The sequence below is a fragment of the Xyrauchen texanus genome, chromosome 24, assembly GCF_025860055.1.
Source record: "Xyrauchen texanus isolate HMW12.3.18 chromosome 24, RBS_HiC_50CHRs, whole genome shotgun sequence".
Lineage (NCBI taxonomy): Eukaryota > Metazoa > Chordata > Actinopteri > Cypriniformes > Catostomidae > Xyrauchen > Xyrauchen texanus.
In genome coordinates, this window is record NC_068299.1 from 35,127,905 (window position 1) to 35,149,846 (window position 21,942).

The 21,942-nt window shown below is 38.4% G+C and overlaps 1 long non-coding RNA gene across 1 annotated transcript; it reads right to left on the minus strand.

Moving 5' to 3' along the window:
• Positions 1 to 204: 204 nt before the first annotated feature.
• LOC127618070 (uncharacterized) lies at positions 205 to 6,219 on the minus strand. Its single transcript, XR_007967398.1, has 3 exons — positions 6,089 to 6,219; positions 4,520 to 4,642; positions 205 to 1,464 (listed from the first exon to the last, which is right to left on the minus strand). It is a non-coding gene; the product is annotated as an uncharacterized LOC127618070 (long non-coding RNA).
• Between the last annotated feature and the right edge of the window lie 15,723 nt (positions 6,220 to 21,942).

The window sequence follows — 21,942 nt, forward strand, 5'->3', positions numbered from 1 at the left end:
TTTTGGGGACATGAGGAAATGACACTTTGCAATAGAAAAAGATTTCAATTATTTAAAATGTAACTTTTAAGCCCACAGAAGTGTGTAACATTATAAATAGACTTTATTCTTTTTACAAGCCTATTAAAATTTTAATCTGTTGAAATTAAACTAAATAAATACCACAAACACTAGTAATGGGGACTTAAACGTCACCAAATTGTTAATTAACCATTTTATACAGGTGCTCATTCACATTGAAAAACAGTTCGGACATACTGCCAAAACAACGACAATAATCCAATACAGTTAAAGGGAAACTAACGCAACAGAAGACTATGGACTTCTGATGCAACAAAACAAGTGGGTATATCAAGGGTATGTGCAAATATTGATCCTTAGAAATTGTTATACGCAAACAGCCCTGGGAAAAAAGTGTTTATGGTCCTGATTACACCTGGTTAACCCTTAAATGCATACAAGACAAATGAGTACTATATTCATATAAATGACTATTATATCATGTCAATGTTCTGATCAATGAAGTGAATTATCAATGTGAAGTAAACTATAGCAAGTACAACACATGAACCACATGATATGTCTATTGCCATTTGGGTGTACTACTGAAATTCTGTTCTTTTTTTTAGACTCAATGTGAAAATACATTTGTAGTTTATGTGTTATGTGTAATGTTGCGTCTCATACAATTTCTGAGTAAAAGTAATGAATCTCCAATATATCATTTATTGCATCATCTCTTTCATACATGAAACATCCAAATATAACAGAATATAGTATATTCTATTACTGGTCTATTCTATTCTATTCTAATTGTCTTGAAAATGCTTTGAATTTTTTACACTACCTGAGCATTCTTCATTTTTTAGATGTCTGTGCCAGTTTGCTTTAGACCCAAGATATGTAAAAATGTTTGAAGAAACAACCATCAGTTTAAGAGTTAAAGGAGGGACTCCAGCCATTTCTAGGGACCAGAATATTATACAGACTTGGGGCTGGGCTCTTGAATTGCACTGATAAGTAGTCTTCCAAAACACCATAGCAACAGCTTCTCAACACCCTTGCAACCATTCAAGAGACTAGAATTGTGGTGGTGAGTTTTCTTCAGAAAATTTACAAATTTACTCTAACTATATTGTCCCTTTTTATAACAATGCTTTCTTGTAACATTTTTCTGCCAAGCACCTAAACAGAAGATGACATCTCAAAAGAAAAGACTTACATTGTGTTTGAGTGTAAAATGAGCCCCACGTAATTGTTGATCTTCTAATCCATACACAAATCAATCGTTTTGTTTTCACTCTGTTTTTGGCACTCCAGGGAGGAAGCAGGCAGAGTTTCCTGCTGCAGTAACACTGGTTGTCTGCTATCACTTCTCAGCATAACCCATCTTAATCAGCAACTCTCTGTTATTCTACCACATGAGGAAGCATTGCTGTTTGCCTGAAAGGTTCTTCTGTCACCCTGCAAGAGTGAACAAATTTGCACTATAATAATGTAATTTAGCTGATAATATGTAACTGACATACTCTATGGCTGTGTGGTTTTATCTCTTTAAGTCTTTCTCTTAGGCTAATATTTTTGTTCAAGCAGCCCAACACAGCAACATTGGCAAGTTCAAGTTCAAGTTCAAGTTTATTTATAAAGCACACTTAAAAATAACAAGTGTTGTAACCAAAGTGCTGTACAATTTTTTACAAACATTAATAACAGAATTAAATAGAACTTATAAAATGTTCAAAACAACAAATTAATAAAACATTATAAAACCTACACAAAAAACTGTTATAATTCTCAACCAACATTATAGGCTAAAGAGAAAAAATGTGCCTTCAATCTAGATTTAAATATAGGCAATGAGGAAGAAGACCTAACGACAAATAGGAGTGCATTCCACAACCTGGGGGCCGCAACCACAAGCGCCCGTTCACCTTTGGTTTTCAAACGGGATTGAGGAACAGAGAGGAGTAACTGATTTGATGATTGAAGAGACCTAGGTGCCGAATGTAGATGAAGTAAATTGGCAATGTACTGTATGTATGTATGTGTGTATATATATATATATATATATATATATATATGTATATATGTATATATACTCTGACTCATCTTTATCCCATGCATCCTCTTGGCCCGGCCACAGCCTCCTCTTTATTACAGACAGCCGCTCCAAATGATTACCGGAGACAAAGGTGACTGGCTTGGTGGACTGGGTGATGACGGACAGGGTCGTGCCACTGAGGATGTGGGCAGTGATATGTTCCTCCGACTGGACTATGGGAAGCCACCATTTGGAAGCTAAGTTGATGTCCATAAAGTTCCCTTCGGCTCCGGTATCCACTAGGGCTGAGACCGTGTGACATCCATACTGCAGCTGGGCCGGGAGAAGTGTATGAAGTCTGGGGGCTTTGTCCAAAGGTGTTGCTTTCACCAGTAACCCTCTTCCTACTGATGAGCGGTGTCTTTTACCGGACAGGAAGCAGAAAAGTGGCCAGACCGGGCACAATGAAAGCATTTCGTTAACCAGTAACCCTCTTCCTGTTGACGAGCGGTGTCTTTTACCGGACAGAAAGCAGAAAAGTGGCCAGACCGGACACATTGAAAGCATAGTCCATTAACGAGGCATCGCTGCTTTTCCTTTTGTGAAATCTGGGTTCTCCCGACTTGCATAGGCTCAGTGTCGGGGCTTGATTCTGGTGATCTGGCCGAAGTGGTTGAACGGATGGAATGGCCAGCCACCCGAGGAGGTGGAGAGCAGTGTCGAAGGCATCTTTGTTGTGGGGCCAGGTGTAGGTTGACACGGATAGCCAAATCCACCAAATTGTTGAAACATTTTGGCAGGTCCAAAGGACAGATTTCATCCTGGATGTCGTCGGAAAGCCCATGCAGAAACCGGTCCCATATGGCATGGTCGTTCCACTCACAAGAAGCAGCCAGGGTGAGAAACTCAATCGCATAAATTGAGACTTGTCAATCTCCTTGAGACAGTCCAGGTAAGACCCTTGCTGCCTCTGAACCTTGAGATGAGTGATCAAAAACACAGCAGAGCTCTGTATCTCCAACGGTAAAGCAGAGTGCTGTAACGTGAAGAACAGGGAACATTGTGAAAGGAATGTGCAACAGGATCCCGCCTCACCTGAATAAGCGGGTGGAGGAGGGATATGAGCCTCTGAACGCCCAGGTACGTGGGGAACCACCAGAGCCGGTGAGGGTGCTTCCTGAGAAGGACCAGCATTGGGAGGTGGGCAGAGTTGTTGAACAAGCGTGGTGAGCTGCGACGCCATCATCTCCAGAGCCCAATTAGATGTGGGGATTTGATCCTACTGACGTCCCAGCAGGGCTCCCTGCTGAGAGGGCGAAGCAGAGAGTAGATTCCTCTGCTGAGTCCATAGTAGGCAAGATTATTCTGTCAATCAGAGCAAGAGTGAGACAAAGGGACCCAAAAGCAGAGGAACAGTTCAAAGGATTTATTTTTCAATAAATGATCATGTTAACTGTGCTGGCAAAGACTGGAGATCCCGGTACCAGCTGCAGTAGAGGGAAGGAGTCTTGTGAATGAGTGTGCGCCATAATCACACAATGGGCAGATCTGTGAAGAGTGTATTCGTAGACGAGTAGTGAGGTGAAGACAATAACGCCCAGCAGATTTGGAGGTAATCACATTCCTGACATGCAGGCAGAGATGAGGAATCTTCCATTGAAGATTTGTGAGCGCAGAGAACAAGCATACAACAAGCTGGAAGGTAACCACACTCCCTACATGCAGGCGGAAACAGGCAACCAAACAGGTACATGAGACAGGACCAATTAGGCAGAGAGAATTAGGTAAATTACTTCACAACAAACAATAATCTAGCATAGATCCTGAGACCACAAAGGGTTTAAGCAGGGAGTGAATTAGAGGAGAACCAGGTGTTGCTTGCACAATAATTAGTGTTTCCCATGTAAACACTGATCATGCATGATGGCTTCACCTGCGAAACATGAGGGAGGAAATAACAAAACACACAGAATAAACTGAAAAACTCACCAGAGCTGTGACAGTTAGGATATACCTTATGCATTGCAAACGGTTTTCTCAGAAATACAACAACAACTGTTACTTCTGTATATTTTTGTTTCACTATGGGTTACATTACCATTATAATAAACATGCAGGTATAAAAGTTATTGGTGAATAACTGTAAATACATGTCATTGTTTTAATCTGTTTGATTGTGTCCCAAGTAAGTCTATGTTTTCACAATGAAGTCTGTACGGAGGAGTATGACTTGGACCCTGCCCCCTTTTTCTCTCTCCCTCTCTCTCTCCCTCTGAGCGGTCTCCTCTCATTCTATTCATATTTAGATAAAAGCAGGCCTTCTCTGTCTGCCTATTTACATACTCGAGAAGTGAGAGGCTCAGGGTTGCCATCACTGCTGGGGAGGGGGTTACGGATGAGAAAATGCCAGCACAGGCCAGCAGTTACCAGGGAAGGGATGGTGCAATGCTAGTCATCCCATTATGGGGCAGTGCTCACCATCTGTTCGCTGCAATGTTGGAGCAGCCGTAGACCTCTGCGTTAGACTAGATCAGGCAGTCTGGAGCCAAAGGTCTCCTTTCCATAGTCAGATACATTCAGAGGGTGGTGTGGATGAGATACCTGGAAACCAAGAGGAAAACACTTAGACACTTAGACAAGATAGCTGATCAATTATGCACTTTGGACATTTTTTTCAACCTGGTTAATCAGAATCAGAATGATTATTATGATTATATATCAGATAAGTCGTATTAACATATTTTTGGCTTTACTGTAATATTACCATGGGTTTACTATGATAATAATGGATCAAATATTGTTACTGTTTTAAACCATTGTCAATTTTGTGGTTATGGTTTTATTACAAAAACCATAGCTGACCTATAGTTACTGTCAGTGCCAGTCCTAGCCTTTTGGGGGCCCTAAGTAAAACTTTGTGTGGGGCCCCCGTCAGTGTGTTCATATACCCCCTTTACAGAAAATTAACCTATAATGTGTCTGATGTCATAAAGTACTCTTTGAGGAGTTTCATTAAAAATATAATTGAAAATCAAAATGATTTAATCTGCCTTAAAAATATTGCATAACTTCAGTTGTGTTTCACATTCCTGGCTGTTTTTTCTACTGTTGTTCTGCTCTTGATAGATGGTAGCTTCAAGCCAATAGCCATGTCTACTTCTTCGCGATGTATCCTCATCTGGACTACTGTAAACATCTTTGACAGCATGGGGGCCCCCTAGCGGATCGGGGCAACTTGCATAGTTTGCGTATATGGAGGACCAGCATTGGTATCTGTAGTAAAACCAAGGTATATTTTGTGGTTCCTTTGGTTTTACTACAGCCTACAATAGTTCAACTACGGTTACTGAGTAAGGAACGGATAAAGGTATTGCCAGGGAAAGCAAAATTCTGTAAAATACCATAATTCACTGCAACGAGAAAAAATCTATCCAAGATGGCAGACAATTATTTTTTATAAAAAATAGTTAATAAATAGTTAATAATAGTTATGAAATAGACTGTTACCCAATATTTGTGTGTGCTATGTATTTTTATGCTTAATAGAGTATTTTGTTGTTAGCTTAGCAGCATTGCTAACACAAACGTCTGAAAGCAACTGTGAGTTAAGTATCATATGTGCTTTGCATGAGGAAAGCTACATGTGTGGCACTTGGAGTTGCTGCCTAAGTAGAGCGTTCCAAATCAGTTACATTTAAGGCTCCTTAGAAGGCAGCAATCTTTATAGGCAGTAAACAACAAGGCTGTCTAAACTTAAGATCGGTTGATTTTTTTTGTGTTTAAGTGGTCCCCACCTCCCTCATCCTCTTGTTATGGCATCATTCTACTCAGATATTTATTCATAAGCACAAAGAATTCAAACAAAGTCTGTGTAAAGACGATCACAGCAAGATGTTGTTATATGCTATTTTCAGTAAAACAAAGCTCTCGCTTCCAACTGATTCATGCAAGTGTTGTGCAAGAGCCAGTTTGCTGGGCATCCCTCCTTTGTTCCTCATCCTAAAGAATTGTTATTCATTGTCCTGAAAGTTAGAAACCTCAACTTACCCCATCTGCCATTGAAAATGATTATCATGTGAAGAGAGCAGAGCACTCAGGGTTTGTGCTCATTAATCAGGCATCAGTCCTCTTGTCCATTTCCACACATCAGGCTTGATGCTGTCTCAAAAGAGTTTTGTGCTACTAGCTACTCCCCTCTTAACAGCCAATCAGAAACCAGAGATGCATTACTGCTTGTTTGGAGCAAAAAAATCAAAGGGAGAAGGGACTAAGAGCTAATAACTGACAGAGTTGTTTATTTGCGTGCGCTAACTGCATTGTTTAGCACCAGATACAGTAAAGGAATTATGCAAATTATGTATTGGTACAAATATGCCCCCAAAATGTATCGTATGACACAATTTGTATGACACAATTCCTACTCTTTTAGGCTGGTTCTACTACAGTAGCTTGTGGCGTATGCAGCAGACTACAGTAATCTGGCATTCAGCATCACTCCACCACTATGATTCTGGCACCTGAATCAGCCATTTAAAATGCAGAAAGTGTGTTCCTCTAAACAATGTGTCTTGATATATGCCCAGCTATAACGCTCGTTTTCCTTTATTTGATCCTCGTTTGATGAATTTCTGCTGCCATGATCAATAGAAGATTTACATGATCATCTCTATTTAATAAAATTCAGTTATATGAATTTAATACATTTTATCAAATCACTTGCTTTCCAATGGGCTATAATAGTGCAATGTAAGTTACCAATGTTAATTTAAAAATGGTGCAATGCTATTTCAGCACATTTAGCACTTTGTTAAACTGGATTGTGGGTCATTGGTAAATATAATGCAGGTTTTTGCACAGAAATACTGCAGACTGGCCTCACAGTAAATTTGGTGACAGGAGGCTGAATGTTCTGCACATGAAATCAGTCCGTGCTTACTGCCATTTGAATCACTGCCCACAGTGGCAGAAGCTGGAAGTGTTATTGAGATGAAATGTCCACAGGGTTGCGACAAACACGAGTTGTATGTAAGTTGTAATTGACGTAATAGTCAACAGGAGTGCATATTTTATTAACACTACCCACTAGCACAAACCCCAACCAAACCTCAACATTTAATTTTAGGTCAAAAATGCAATCTCTGAATCACTGTCACCATTACTCGTGTAAATGCAATTAATTTATGGTTTCCACAGGACCAGAAGCCATATCGAAGGTTGCGCACACAATGTGCTATCAGAAGCTCCACAGGAAAAGGTGAACACTTTGGAATTGATGCAAAAATATCTGATGTGGGATGGCACTTTTTGGTAACTCAGCAGATGGGCACATGGACATTCTACTAATACTTAGGGTGTCCCCCAGACTTCTGTTCTGGGTCCTCTTCTGTTCATAATTTATATGCTGCCACATGCTCAGCTCCGACCCATGCTTTGTTCAAAGGATGCTGAATCACTAGTTCATGCATTCGTATCATCACGTCTTGATTACTGCAACTGTCTCTTCATCAGCCTACTCGATAAAAGCATTGCCATATTGCAATATAACCAAGTCTCCGCAGCTAGAGTCCTCACAAACGCCAAGCAGTCTGGCTCTGCACATTTTACTCCCATTTTGTTTAGTCTTTAGTCTTTACTGGTCTCATGTCGTATTCAGTTCAAAATATTCCTTTTAACTTTCAAAGCTATTCATGATCTGGCTCCTCTCTACTTACGTGATCTGATTCATCCATTCACACCAGCATGCTCTCTTCGTTCTTCTGAATCCAGACTGCTCTCCGTCCCTAGATTTCACCTCTCGACTTTTGGTGGCAGATCCTTCAGTGTAATGGCACCAAAAATGTGGAATTCACTCCTTATTACTCTCTGTAACCCTCCTCCATATTCATCTTCAAATCTCAGATTAAAACTTTTCTCACATTACTGTCATTCTATTTCAGGTTGCTGATAGTATGTATGTGTATGTGTGTATGTAAATATGTAGATATGGGTGTGCATATACAGTATATATACAGTATAAGTTGGCTGAGAAAATGTCAATAGTGCATTTCTGTAAAGGGTGACTACTTTGAAGATGCTAAAATATAAAAAAAATTATGATTTTATTCCATAGTTTTGATGACTTTGCTATTTTTCTAAAATGTGAAGAAAAAAAATTATAACAAAGAATGAGTAAGTGTTTCAAAACTTTTCACAGGTAGCATACGTGTGTGTGTGTGTGTGTGTGTGTGTGTGTGTGTGTGTGTGTGTGTGTGTGTGTGTGTGTGTGTGTGTGTGTGTGTGTGTGTGTGTGTGTGTGTGTGTGTGTATTTATCACCCATAAGGATAGTAAAACCTGAAATGTTTGACGTTGTGGGGACCTTTTGTCGGTCCCAATGCAGAAAACAGCTTATAAATCATATTAAATTATGTTTTTTGAAAATTTTAAAATGCAGAAAGTGTTCTGTGAGGTTTAGGGGTAGGGTTAGGTTTAGGTGATAGAATATAAAGTTGGTACAGTATAAAAACCATTATGTCTATGGAAAGTCCCCATAAAACATGGAAACTCAACATGTGTGTGTGTGTGGGTGTGTATTAAGTGACTAGTTTTTTTTCCCCCATCCTTAGACCCTTACAATTTTTGGTTATAATTGAATGTACAATGAGTATAAAGCGACCTTGAGATTTTGAAAAGGAGCTATATAAATACAATATTTTATTATTATTATTATTGTTGATGTTGTTGTTATTATTATTATTACATTCAGAAGGATCATATTGATTTCCTGTATGATTATGTCGCAAAATTGCCACAACGTATAGTGAATTCAGCCCAAAGTATTTTAACGATACAGTATACTTTGCGTGTTTTCATGACACTTGGCTGCCATTGGTTGTGAGCTTCGAGAATAATGTCAATCGGACTCTCTTGAACACATTATGCTGTGTCCTTCACTGGTCACTGATGGGTCATCATGTCCAAGGCCAGCAGCTGCATGTGACTCTTGAGTTTGGTGAACACAGGCCAAAAGTCAACACATAACAGCCATAAAGTATATTGGCTATCAAGTCCACCAACTACATTTTACGTGATGTGACATTGCATTTGTTGGTGTCTCCAAGTTTTTCTTTGTGGCTTTTGTGCTCTTTGGGAAGAATTCATATTGTGTATGCATATTTATATTTTTTAAACTGGTGGACTCTGTGGTCACTGATGTCATTATTAGTTGGGTTTGCCTATATTTTCATTTTTGATCCATTAAAATCTTTGGAAATCTTTGGAATAGAGACAGGTTCTCTTTTGCTCACATTGTTATAACAACATCTATGCTTCCATACATTTAGTTACAATAATTACTGTCATTTATACTTTCCATCTCATGGGAATTCGGAAACATTGAAGTTAATTGATTCGTTCAGACGGTTCATGTAAATGAATGTGAACGATTCACTAATTGTCTTAAATGTAGTGTTAGGAAGTCCAAATTATTTTAGTAAATCATTTGGATGGTTGTTATGAACCAGTTTAATTGGTGATTCACCAATCTGCTTCAGCCACAACATGATCCCACGGGAAGTTGGCAGTGTTTCCAAAAGTCCCGGTATAGGATCGGCTGCATTATGCCGACTCACAGACAAGCACCATCTTCAATAAGACATTTTTGCATCAGCTCCAGCATGTTTATATTCCCTTGTGGAGCGACCGGAAGCACATTCCATCAGCAGTGTGGTAGGCCCTGGTTCGGATCCCTCTGTGAAACCAGAAAACAAATACGTTCACATTATCAGTGATGAGAGGTTGGATTTTTCCTCTATCATCACATTTTTAATCTGATGGTTAGGTTTGGGGTTGTGTGTGCATTTCTCTTCACTGTAGCCTGTACATCTGAAAACATCTCACTTCACATCTCACTTTTGGCTCACATGTGGACATTCCACTTGTAAAATGGAGCTCACATGTGCCCATATGCCCAAAAACACTTTGGTAACTGGGAGCAATATTATGCAATTCAGTAAGTACATAACGATTTTAGCTTAAGAAAAGTCAACCAAGGTTGATTCGGAGTTATTACATCTTTTAGGTAACTGATTATCACTATGTTCTCAACTCTGTAAAATAATATTTATTTTGTTGGGTTTGGGGCGGGGGAGCAGCTCAAGTGTTTGATCTCTCCCAGGACACCATCCAAGTCAGGATCGCCACTGAGTATATGTCATGTTTTATGCATTGGGCAATGGAAACCTAAAAAATATCTGTTTGCGAAATGTTTTGTCAAGTGTGCTTTTGCTATCTTGTTGGCTTAAATGTCCAAATACTTCAGGGGGCCACTGTATGACCACAAATATATGCTTAAGTCTCTGTCCCAACAGTGGAATTTTAACAAACGTTTCTGGTGCACCACAAAGAGCCTTTAGAACAATCCGAAACAATTATAAATACACAAGTACACATTATAAGTAGTGTCTCTCTATCTAAGTAGAAACTCCTCTGCTGTTATTTGTGTGCTTGTTCCATTCGCCCCCTACTCTAATTCTCTTTTACGATGGACGTAGGGATGTGTGCCCGGCACGTATTTGCTGAATGCTAGCTAGCTTTAGAGTCATCTGTCGCTTATAGTCTTCACAACATCTGCTGCTATTGCTCCCCTTTCCCAGCATGCCATGGGATATGGATTCTCCCAAAGGTGGCCTTTGTATGCACCATTGTGGATTCAGTCATTGTCTTCCACACGCAGTTCCCACGATGCAGAGGAAGTTATCGGCATGCCTACAAACCTGTTGCCACATAACAACTGTCAGATCCGAGTGCAAACCAATCAAAGCAGACCAATCGGATTTTGGACATATATCATGCATGATATCACAACTCTTTGGTAGTATATGTTAGTATATATATATATATAAGAGAAGTGGCATCGTGGAACAAGTAACAATTTGGAACACTGCTTAAAGGGATAGCTAACCCAAAAATGAAAATTCAGGCTGAGTGTGCATAAACGATGACTATCCCTTTAAGCATGGAAATAAATAAACATGGTGTTTAAGTGCACTTGAATTGGACCATAATGCCTAAGATACACAAAATTAACTTTGGTTTATGTTTCAAGCTATTGACATCATGTGTATCTGTCCTCTGATGATACTTCCAGGAATCCCTTTATTAGAAAGAGGAGCACGGGGGGCTAAAAGGCACTGCGACCTTTATCTTCTGACAATGTCCACAATGCCCTGAGAGAGGTTCACCATGGGACTGCTTGTGAAGAAACAGCAGATGTTAATAATAAACTTTGCTCAGTGTTGCTTCCTTTGTGACCGCTGGTCTCTCTTTTTGAGCTTGTAAACACTTCATAAAAAGCATTCCAGGACAGCTTTTGTCAAAGAAAAATCCAGAAATCACAAGCAATCACAATAAAAAAAATTTTTGTGCGTGCATTTAAAAGAAAAAATCACAGCAAGCTGAAAATGAAGTGATTACTCGCATTCATTTTATTCCAAACGCTTATGCTGTTTTTAATTACCAGGGGCTGTCTAAACCTTAAATAGTCTTATTAATAGTATAGCTCAATATAGCTAGTAAATCTTAAATAGGAAGTAGTCCTAAAGTCCATAATTGCTAGGTTCCAAGTCTTTTGAAGAAAAAAGACACCAATAACTATAGACACCAATGACGATTCATGATATTGGTGTCCATCCTGTGCAGGCACCATATTTGAAAGCTGCATAATGACTTAAAATTCAGTCTGTTCCTCACACAAAGCTATCCTACGCTGAAAAAACTTGGTATAATGCACACAATTTAATGAACTACTTTTCTGGTGCTTTAATATGCTGTTTTATAGGCCAGACTCACTGTGAACTGTATAGAAAAGAGCTTTGTGAAGATGAAAAATCTATCCTTTAGTGTTCCACAGAAAATGTAACAGGATTCGAGGTTTGGAACATTTACATTTACATTTATTCATTTGGCAGACGCTTTTATCCAAAGCGACTTACAAAAGAGGAAGAACATCAGCGAATCATCTTAGGGAGACAGTGGTACAAAAAGTGCCATATTACAAAGTTTCACTATCATCAGAATAGTATACAAAACAGATTTAAGTGCAACAAGAAATGTAAATATTATTTATTTATTTATTTATTTATTTATTTTTTTAGTAACCAGTTAAGTGCTCTTGGAAAAGATGTGTTTTTAGCCGTTTTTTGAAGATAGAGAGTGAGTCAGCTTCCCGGATTGAGTTGGGAAGGTCATTCCACCACTGTGGTATGATGAAACTGAAAGTCCGGGAAAGTGTTTTGGTGCCTCTTTGTTTTGGTACGACAAGGCGACGTTCCTTAGCCGACCGCAGGCTTCTGGTGGGAACGTAGCTCTGCATAAATGTTTTTAGGTATGCTGGAGCAGACCCAGTGACTGTTTTATATGCCAGCATCAGGGCCTTGAATTTAATACGTGCATGAACCGGGAGCCAGTGGAGAGAGACAAAGAGTGGTGTAACGTGTGCTCTCTTTGGTTCATTAAAAACCAGACGTGCTGCTGCATTCTGGATCATTTGCAGAGGTCTAATAGCACATGCAGGAAGGCCTGCAATGAGAGCGTTACAGTAGTCCAGTCTAGTTATGACAAGGGACTGAACGAGCAGTTGTGTGGCATGTACAGAGAGGAAGGGTCTTATCTTCCTGATATTGTAGAGTGTAAATCTACATGATCTTGCAGTTTTTGAAATGTGGTCTGTGAAATTTAGCTCATCGGCAATGGTTACCCCTAGATTTCTGACCGTTTTGGAAGGCGAAACTGTAGTTGGACCCAGCTGCACGGTGATGTTGTGTTCAACAGCCGGGTTGGCTGGAAAGACAAGGAGTTCGGTCTTGGCAGGGTTGAGTTGAAGGTGGTGTTCCTTCATCCAGGCTGAGATGTCTGCCAGACAGGCAGTGATTCGAGCGGTCACTGTGGTGTCATTGGGCTGGAAAGACAAGTAGAGTTGCGTGTCATCAGCGTAGCAGTGGTAAGAGAAACCATGTGATTGAATGAGGGGTCCCAGTGATGTTGTGTATATGGAGAAGAGAAGTGGCCCAAGCACTGATCCCTGAGGTACCCCAGTAAGTAACTGTTATGTGTCAGTTAAAGGAGAGAACATAGGGAAAGAAGGGTTGCATACAGGAGCCAGGTGTTTGACAGGGTGTGGTGCTGTGAATGTACTGCTGATGGCTGTAACCTTATCAGTAAAAAATGTGGCGAATATATCTGCTGTCAGTGATGTGTCAGGTGGTGGAGGGGGAGGGCAGAGAAGTGTGTTGAACAATATGAGGTTGATTCAATTTTCATTTTGGGGTGAACTATATATTCATTATATCAACTTTTGGCAATTTCATGACCCTTGAAATTATTTTCACTAAATCTAGATTTCAACTTTTTTCTTTTTCTTTTATGGAGGTCACATTAAAACTGAATTATAAACATTTTACCAGGCATTCATTAGTTACTTTTATAGTTTTTTTTTTTTTAATATAGGCTTTACTGTTTTAACTTTGTTGATATTAAACTATGAAAATCCATTATAAAATTACAAATTATTATGTTTAAACTGTAATAATCTAAACCTAAAGACTGAAATAAACATAAACTTTCGATATTTTTTGTGTGAAAATTATTTAGACACATTTGTCCCACAGATGGGGTGTCAATTCCACCACTCCAAACAATTTTGCTCCTTTTTATAAATTTAGTGTGCTTGGTGGGATAACTCACCCAAAAGTGAAAATGAGCTCATCACTTACTCACCCTCATGCCATCCCAGATGTGTATGACCTTCTTTCTTCTGCAGAAGAATATTTCAGCTCTGTAGGTCCAAACAATTCAAGCGAAAGGGTGAACATTTTTGAAACTCCAAAAAGCACATAAAGGCAATATAAAAGTGATCTGTAAGACTCCAGTGGTTTAATCCATATCTTCAGAATTGATGTGATAGGTGTGTAAGAAACAGTTTAATATTTAAGTTCTTTTTTACTTTAAATCTCCACTTTTACTTTTACATTCTTCTTCTTCTTGTATTTTTGATGATTCACATTCTTCATACATGCAGAGAGGGAGAATTCATGTTAAAAACTCACATAAAGGAAACATAAATGTAACCCATATAACTCCAGTGGTTAAATCCATATCTTCAGAAGTAATATTTTTTGTTTTCTGAAAGTGAAAGTTAAAGTGGAGATTTAGAGTAAAAAGGGACTTCAAAATGAATCTGTTTCTCACCCACAACTGTCACTTTTGAAGATAAGTATTTAACCACTGGGAGACTTATGGATTATTTTATGTTTCCTTCATGTGATGTTTGAGCTACAAAGGTCTGGTCACCATTCACTTGTATTGTATGGACCTACAGAACTGAAATATTCTTCTAAAAACCTTAATTTGTGTTTTGCAGAAGAAAGAAAGTCACACATGTCTGGGATGGGATGAGGGCAAGTAAATGATGAGAGAATTTTCAGTTCTGGTTGAACTATCACTTTCACCAAGTGGATAAAAGTGTGAGTGAAGAGCATGCTTGAAATGAAATATGAGACAAAGCAAGATAAATATCACATGTGAGCAGAACATTTCCAATAAAGTTAGATTTTTGCCAAATTATGCAAACAGTGTGAAATATTATTTATATTAATGATATTAATTATAAAAACACTGTTGCACATTGTTAGTGAAAAGAGATTTAACGAGACTTCACCTTCTAGAAATCCACAGGGCTGAAAGTGTCCGAAATTGAAGAAATTTGTCATAATAAATTTGTCATTTCCAGAAATTCACAGATTTGACAGAAACAAGTTAATGAGCATCTGAGGCTGGCAAACTCATCCAAGGCTGCTTGACAAGCATAGGTCCTTCTGTGTTTAAAAAAACAAAAAACGCCACCCTCTCTAGATCACTGGGTTTATTTGGGAAGAGGGATTACATCAGAGGTCTTTAGGTCCCTCAGCGAGAGCGAGAGTGATTGATGATCTTTAGGGCCTGAGGTGTACTATCTATTCCTGGCTCTGTGGTCTCTCCTGGGCAATGTCAAGGGGCACTTTTGGTACAGAATAGAGAGTGTCACAAAGTGTCCTCTAAACCCACCTGTGCAGCGCTCAAGATAAATAAAGGGTTTCAAGATAAACAAAGTGTGAAGTTATCATAAACCATTTAAACCATTTTGTAGCATGAACATTATTTAAATACATTTTTACACAATTGTGGCATCATTTCACCACAACCAACACAACCATTTTATTTCAGAAATGTTTAGAAATGTCTTTCCCACCACAGAATGTTATCAAACACAAGACATAATTCGAGATGTGGTAAAAACGACTGTTGATGGTTCAGAAATAATATACAAGAATTCTCCTGTGACGCATGTATATCCACTGTTGGGCACACTGTCAGAAAAGGTACTGTGCATGTATATTATTGTTCCCAGAGGAACAAAATATAAAAATGTACCATTAAAGGTACACAATATGTTGGTAAGGTATAATTATGATCCAAAACAAGCTAGAAACTCTCTCAAGTGTTGTACCACCCCATTGGCAGCCCTTAAAAGTTACAGTTAAGCACTTTTTCTGATGTGCATTGTTAGCAGACTTTATAAATGTGTTTTAATGGTGTTTACCCACACTTGAAGAAACACCCAAATACTTGACACATTGACACATAGTCAAACAGTTCTGCTGATTGCTTCAGTAGAACTCACAGGTCCATTTGGCTAAATGCTGTGTCAATGGATAAGTCAGATGTTGTGGTCAGGGACCTCACAATGGGACAGCTATTTGTTTAGAGAAGGAATCTTTCAAGGAATTTTATTTGAATGTCCTCTTAATCTCACACTCCCATACAGTATTTGGGTCAAACTAGGGCTGGGCAGTATAACAGTATATACCCTGCTATGTGTGTCAACTGGTAGTAGTTTTGCTATAACTATTATTCCGCATATATTGACAGCTATCAATGGACAGGACTGCTTTACATTATTTACAAGTAAATGCTCTGATAGATTCACTGTAAAGTTTTTCATTCAGAGCTAGAAGTTCAACCCAGCTGAGCAACTCTATGCTGTTTGCAAACATTTGAACATTGTAAATAGGGCAAGAGTAAGACATGTGCAGCAAGGTGGCAGCAATTTTACGACAAATTTGTCAGACTCAGAACACTAGATTTTTGTATAGGGAGATGCACCCTGTCCTACTTATAAAACATGAACCAATGTGAAATTAAAATGTCTTTTCACTAACTACATACCTCACTCTGATAGAACACACATGAGGTTGACAGTAAAAAAATGTCTACATGAACGATCATACAGATGTAGGTAAGTTCTACCAGCTTGGCGACTATGTACACCCTTGTCAAAGTAGGTGAAGCACCTGGTTATACCCACTGATGTCACTGATCATTGGAAGTAAGGTGTTTAAAGGGATAGTTCACCCAAAGAATTTACATTCTCTAATTATTTACTCACCCTCATGCTATCCCAGGTGTGTATGACTTTCTTTCTTCACCAGAACACATTTGAAGAAATTTTGAAAAAATATCTTAGGTCAGTAGGTCCTTAAAATGCAAGTGTATGGAGATTTCTCATTTGAAGCTCTAAAAATCACATACAGTCTGCATAAGCATACAGTCTTCCATACACTTGCATGGAAGTTGTAACGTTTTCAAATTACATAATGAATCGTTTCACTATTGGCTAATCCCCAATGACTCTGCCTGGACAAATTATGTTTTACAACAGAGTACACGTGAGAAGTGATACGAGATATGAAAACAAATGCATGATCATATGTTATGCATTTCAGAATATGATTTCGATGTTTTTAATCATATATTTTATTGGTTACTATATGAAAAAGTACCTCCTACTGAAAAATCGACCTGTTTGCTTACCTGACTGTCCAAGTGAATTGGCAATTTCTCTCCAACCCTTCTTTGTCTCCACCCAGTTCTGGTACAGTTCAAATGAAACATCAAATGGGCACTGGTGCTCCTGCCAATGCTCCACAAATCTTTCCTCTATTTCTTCGGTCCAATGAGATTTTCTTGATAACACAGCCATGCTAGTTGATGTTCTGTTGCAGGTACATCAGGACTCCTCCCACTGAAACTTCCCATGCCCCGTTTCTTGCTCTCTCATTGGCTAAAGGTCAACGCTGCAGTTGTATTCAGTGAAAACATATTTCACATTGCACGATTTGGAATCGCAGACAGGTCCTGATATTTAACACTGACATCGGTAACGCGTCGGTGGTTCTCTCAAATCGTGTCTTTGAAAGTTCATACATTGCGATCGTCGTTCACGGGAGCGAGCTCTGATTTGCCTACGATTTCAGGCTTTTGTCGGCGAACTCCACAAAACTGTCGGTGAGCTAAACAATCGAGCTTACAATCGAGTAGTGTAAACTCGGCATAAAGGAAATGGTGCTTGTCAGTAACTCAGCAGAATGGGGTCGATGTCAGGATACTGGAACATTCTGTAGCAACATGTCGACCTCCCTTATCAGCTATTTTACAACTGATTCAAATGTGGCTCAACCAATCAGAATTTAGAATCAGAATTATTTGTTTTATAATTCTGAGGAATTTTATTTTGATACTCCGTAGGTGATAATTTTTGGGTAATCATGGGTTATTGAAAGAGAGGAAGAATAGAGGGAGTGCAGGAACTGTGTGCATCTCTCTGAGTGTCTCAGTTTTATTATTTTGTGAGACCCGTTAAAGTTGGTGATCTTAAGGAATCCTGAGTCCATCGTCTTCACTGTTTATTTCTCCCCCGCTATGGGTCACCACAAAACCCCATGCCTTACATATTGTTAGTTTTGAGTAATTTTCTGAGAGTTCACTGCAGATTTGCATCAAACACTGATCATTTTACATGTAAATGTGTTTGCAGCAAATTGTCCATTGTTGCCAAAGGTTTTCCGGAGGTTCACCACTACCTGTGAAGAGCTGCAAACTTCTGACAAACATTGAAATCACAAGCTCATTTGCATGGGAAAATAACAAGTGGCAAAATAATCAAATGTGATTAAAAGCCTTCGTTAAGCATTTTTCATTGAATTCCAGCAAAAATAAGCAAATCTTGATATATATGATTACAATTATACCATTAACGGTAGGCTATATAAAATTACTCAAAGCTCGATTTTGGCAATGCAGCCCACCCCTAGGTCCAGTTTTTTGAACAGTCTAATGAACATTCAGGACATTTTTAAAGCAGGCTAGGACCCAATTTTATAGCATTGCCACAACCATTTTGTAGTTTCTTTATATGTCCAGTACTATATGTGTGTCCACAAAAGCAAAACATACCAAGTTGCTTTGATAGTAAAGGAAACAAGTTTTTGTGTTAGTCCCAGATGTTGCATTGGTGCATTTACTGACATTCAGTGTACCAACAGCAGCTCTTACACCCACTGACTTCTTTTTATTTGCTTTCAATTGTCCTGGATGAAACAGTTTTGTTCCTTGAAACTTCCCTTGCAGGACTCTGAATCGCTTCTCTACCAGAGCAAATGAGATCTAAGGGCCCAGGTTGCAACAGTTGAAAGGGGGCAGCTCAGCATTGTGAGGACTGACAGGTGACCACTACGCCTGAACAAAGGATGGGTCATTGCTGCCGCGAAATCCCTTTTCTGATGCTCGTGTTCCCCTCTCACCACAATCTGTCAAAATTTATCTTGCTATTGAAGGGCTTGGCAGCAGAAAATAGCTTTATAGTGACTATGCCAAGCAGAAGTAAGATTGCACATACAGACCAATTCGGAGGCATGTCGTACACTACTATGACTAGACGTTTCCCAGAACGAAGAAGAAAGACAGCATAGAAGAAACATATAGAAGAACTTTAATCTGTGACGAGATCTGCCCTTGAAGTGGAAACACTTAAACAACCAAGCTCAGCTGAAATTCTTTTCTTGTCATGTAAATGTAGTTCACCATGAAAGGTCTTGTGCCGTTATGGTAGCGACCTGCAGATAAAAGACATAATAACCTGAATAACAAAACAAAGCTTCTGTATTAAACTGCAAATGGAAACGGTACAACTGTTAGAATGGCTTGACAACAAAAATATAAATAAATAAAGTGGAATATGTTCTTCTTATACCAGTAATTTTCTGTCCACACTGAAAGAAAAAATTCTACATAACGTGACAGAATCACAGCCAAACAGAACATATTTTATATATGGAGCAGAAATTTGGACCAATGTTAGTTCAGCATGGGTGGGGCTATCAGCATGATGTCACAGAAATAGAAATCAACTGACCAACAATAAGTCTTGTCTCTTGTTGCAGCTGGTTTGCTAAAAAAAAAAACAGAAAGAAGAAAAGGTCATCTTGGACTTACAGTGACACCTAGTGTTGTGGATGCAGCATCTTTCAAAATCAACAGTTTTCAGTTACAGATGCCATTGTAGAAATTCACTATACACAATCAGCTATGATTAATTTAATCCAAGAGGGAAAGTGTCTATCTAGTAACCGTCTAACAAGACGGTTACTGAGATTAAGCGACTAATATTCAGCTGGTCATGTGATTCTAAAATGGCAGCCCCCATGAGGTCACCCCTGCCCCATGTAGAATAAAAGAGTTTTTATAAGGTTACTTATATGACCAGAGTTCTCATCTCATGTGAGGTCATGATTTTATACATAGGCTTCAAAATTACAATTTATTTCTTTAGGAGTAAAACTTTTTTAATGGGGAAAAAATTACTGAGTGCACCTTTAAGTATAAGCAAGCCATTCATAGGTTGATTTCAACTAAAACTTTAACCCTGTGGTGCTGTCATTCCTCTGTTTGTTTTAATGGCTCATCCAGCACAACACACCAATATTGGCTTCACCTACGGCATGAGTTTGGGGCAGGGCTATTTCTTTGTTCAGAAGATTAGGAGAGTTTTCTGGAATCTGTTTGGCAACAACGTTTATTTTTGACATTCCGTTTGATGCCGATACTGCCGTAGATATTGTCAACATAGTTTCATGACATCTAATGAAATAATTTGTTCAAGATGGCAAAATCTTAAGATATCATATGCCTTGGTTTGTACAAAAAGGTATGCATTTTAATCCCATAGAGACCAACCAATCAACAAACAGAATTTCAATATTGATACTATACAGGCATCATATTTTAGCTAGTCTACTATCCAACACTTTATTTTAAGAAAGGAAACATCAGTGAACACATCTGGTTACACATTTCATGTTGATTTATGCAAATAACCTGTAATACGCTTCCCTCGTCGTACTCCGAATGTTTTCTTTTTTTTCCTAGTAAAATCATGCTTTGGTTTAGAGTTTGCATTAGGGGTTACACTTTATGGTTAGTTTTAGGTTTGGTTTATGAATTAAACTGGAGAAATTCGTAATAACATTGTTGGTTGGTTCTTTTATTATTCTCTAGGTCATTACCGCAATGTTACAAATTTTTATATTATTTAAATTGTAGCGTAATTATTCATACTAGTATTTCCTTGATACTGCTTTTCATTTTCGTTGATTTTAATGAAAAATTATTACAAATCATTGTACAACAGTATCTTTTTAAATGTAATACAGTAAGAAAATGACTGCCAAGATAATGAGAATCATCTTTGGAACGGGGTAAAATGTGAAATTAGAGATATTTCCAAATGAAAACAAGCAGAGGGTTTTGAGAATAGCACATAACATCATTGGTGATAGACAGTATGGGCTTCACCATGAGTACCAACTTCTGCTATCAGGATGGAGGTTAAGGATGCCAAGACATAGAGAATGCAGGTGCTTATCATTTTTAATAATGAGATGTTGTATTGGAAATAATGTGATGTGATGTGGTCCTGTGTTGATCCTTTGTTGTTTTTATGTAGCACCATGGTCCTGGAGGAACGTTGTCTCGTTTTGCTGTGTACTATACTAACTGTATATGGTTGAAACGACAATAAAAACCACTTGACTTGACTTGATGTCATATTAATGCAATGTATTGTCAGTTTGTTTACGTATTGTACGTTTTTAGACGGTGGCGATCGTGTAATCTGGCGCAAAGCAAATTTCAGAGAAATTGGACAGTAAAATATTATAATCGTTATCATGTCCTGTTTTCATTGTTGCAATAAGAGCATAACCACAGGTGTCCATACTTAAAACACATGCAACAATCCCAAATTCACGTCCAAATACACAAATGCAAGTCTTCTATAACAGTGGTTTTGTATGATGGTTTTAAACACCTATAGTTCAAAACAGTACAAATGTACTGACAGCCAGATAAGGATCGATAAATGTACACCATAACAATCTGCACAACGACAACATTTATACAATAATTGTAAAAAATGTTAGTGCCTGGATTAAAATGTACAAACTAATGAGGATTGCAACAAAATATAGAACTATACTGTTGTGAACAATATAGCAACCATGAAAACGGTTTCCACTGGAGCCTACATCATTTGTTAGCATAGTTGAGCACAGAAGTGAACTTGTCATCAAAACCTTTAATACCATTTAAACCTTTTGAACCTGAGCCTTATGCTCAGAGCATTAAGAATATTCTGTGAGTGATAATCACGAGCAAATCTATTTTATTTAAAAATAGAACTATATATAATATATATAATAAGATTCATCCAAAACCAAACACGTTGTTCAAAACACATACCTGAAAGAAGATCAAATAGAAGATATCTGCCACCGGCTACTGAGCAGTGCGACAGGCCCACACTGAATGAAGAAACAAAAGAGCTGCTGTCTCCTGATATTTTCCAACTCAGCGAAATCCTATTGTGCGAGTGAAAAAAGTTCAGTTAAAAGCTTAGCGTGGTATGTGAAAGCAACAGTCCAACAGTTGGTTAATACCAGCAAATACATTTCACTGTATCCTCACTGCCCTCACAACAAGACAGCTCTATTTA